Consider the following 2,500-nt stretch of genomic DNA (forward strand, 5'->3'; position numbering starts at 1 on the left):
TCTGGCCGGTCAAATTTATCTGATAAATATCTCTTAAAGCAGGGGTCCATGAACCAAAACTACAGTAGCGTTCTAATATATTTCCAAAAAAGTCCTTGCTTGGAGCTTATAGCACAACAGCACTCATAATCAACAAAAAAAAAATAAATTATCGGACAAATGAAATTCGTCCGGCGCTCCCAAATATGATGATTTCTGGTGTACGTATCACGATGTGTGAGCTTGATCCTAAAACTCTGCCAGTAATCCATGTTACTCCCCATTAAATTTAATAAAAGGGGAGAAATTTGTATTCATCGAGAAAATTAACCAATAAAAGTGAAAATGTTTTAATTTTATGACTGGAAATGCGTGAACGTCACTGTCTTTCAATGCCCCAATTGTAAACAATGGTTCTAGTTGCATTTTCACCCAGGATTTCAGATTCGGCAATACACAGCGACTCGCTACATACTGACAACAACTGAAACAACTGAACAGCATGGTGGCGCTGTAAAATTTGTATCTGTTCGGTCATGCTAAGAGAACTCGAGGGTCTTGGAAATTACAAGGGCTTCAGTATTATTTTCCCGAAAATTTTATTTTCCACGAAAAATAGCTTAACCTGGGGCGTGAAATGTGAAAAATTAAACTTCGAAAGTCGTAGGGAATTAATTAGATAAGCTTTGAAAATTGTACATCATCCTCAAGTTATAGAGAATTCGAGGCAATATTCACTTCTCCGAACAGATATTTAACAGAAAACAGTCTTTGGGTGCCCCTGTCAACTCCACAATTAGTTCGCACATTGTCTGTTGACCGGCGGTTATTTCCAACCTTGCAGAAATTTTCGGGAAAATAACACTGAAGCCCTTGAAATTTGGAAAACCCTCAAGTTCTCCTAGGATGACCAAACAAATACAAATTTTATAGCACCGCTTATATGAATTTATCATAGATATCCATTGTAGCTATGTAGCTAGCCCGCGGTTCAGGTGCATCGTTTGTGCGGCGTAGAAAGAAGAGAACCGTCTGCCGTGTCACGACAAATTTATAGAACGTTTCACCGATTGAAACTCAGTCCTCCAGAAACACAAAAATGTGATGTGTGACTGTCGCCTCATTTCTTCCAGTATGATCAAACACAAGTATAACCACACCCCCAAAATACTTGAGGTTGAGATGCCGCAACTCGCATGCAGTGACAACACAATGGAAGTGTGTCATACGATAAAGGTCAAATCGAAAAGAAGACAAAGAATAAAAAAAAAGGGAAAATTCATGATTTCGAAATGTAGATTTACAGCATTTAAACACAAACCTTTTACATAACGCAGTGATCACTCTCTACACTACAGGCGTTTTTTTTAAGGGCGGTCAAAAGCTGGAAGCCAGTTTAAGTTCGAATTGCAGAGGCCGTCACTCGATGAAAACACCTGGAAATCAGAACCCATGCTTGACAATTCGACTGGAGAACTAACACTGGCCAGGTTATCAACATGAAGTATTATCAACAATCTTACGTCACTGAAGGTTTTGGCGGAACATTTTGATGTAAACGACCAAAAATACCACTGGGAAATTTTGCTCAAGTTTCGAGTACGATAAACTTTAAAATCTTGCTGACATGAAAGGTCATGAAAATGCATGCGCACTGTATAAATGCAAGCAACTAGGAGGGAAAGCCTTGTTTTTGCACAGGGAGACTTGGTAACTCAAATATTGGCAGCTGAGAGACAAGAACGTTATTTCGTTTGTCCCTGTCTCCCCTAATGAGCTCTAAATCACCTGGCGAAATTTAGATCGATATAAAATAGAAACAGCCATTAACTACAAAGTCATATACTATCAAGCAATTGACCTGGCACACGTTACCACTATGGCGGTCACGAGAATATAGACGGGTCCAAAAATATGGTATCCGTTTCTTGTTAGTACCAGCTGTCACTACTGATAAGAAAAAGTCTCCCTTTCTAGCTCAACTGGTTGGCAGGACGCAGTTTGATTGTACAGCCCAGTTTTCACTATGAAACTGTATAGAAAGCTAAAATCTATTTTTTAAATTAACTGCACGCCTCCTTTGCTGGACCAATTTTCTACTACATGATTTAATTTGAAGCTCCGTTAGGTCTGGGCTGAATGGGAATACATGTAATTGTAGTGAATAAGAAACACTAAACTTGATAAATATTTCACTAAAAAACTCAAAAATTGCTATCAATAAAGGTTATAAACCACGACAAGAATGGTGGTGAGCTGAGTGCCAATTAACACAGAAGGCATAATTTGCCCGCATTTTCTAACATTTACCGGGCGGAAAACTCTTCGTTATCCGATGTGTAGTTCACTCCGGTTAATTCAAGTATTCGTTCAGACCACTCACACAACACATACAAATACAAAACCGGTGTACGATGCAGACGATGTGTCAGCTACACTAGAGCATTTCAATAAGAAAACCTTATCAACTGTGCTAATGCACATTATTTTGTCGGTCACTAGCAAAAAGTGAGTTAGTAAG

This window comes from Montipora capricornis, chromosome 7 (genome assembly GCF_036669925.1).
Source record: "Montipora capricornis isolate CH-2021 chromosome 7, ASM3666992v2, whole genome shotgun sequence".
Taxonomy (NCBI): Eukaryota; Metazoa; Cnidaria; class Anthozoa; order Scleractinia; family Acroporidae; genus Montipora; species Montipora capricornis.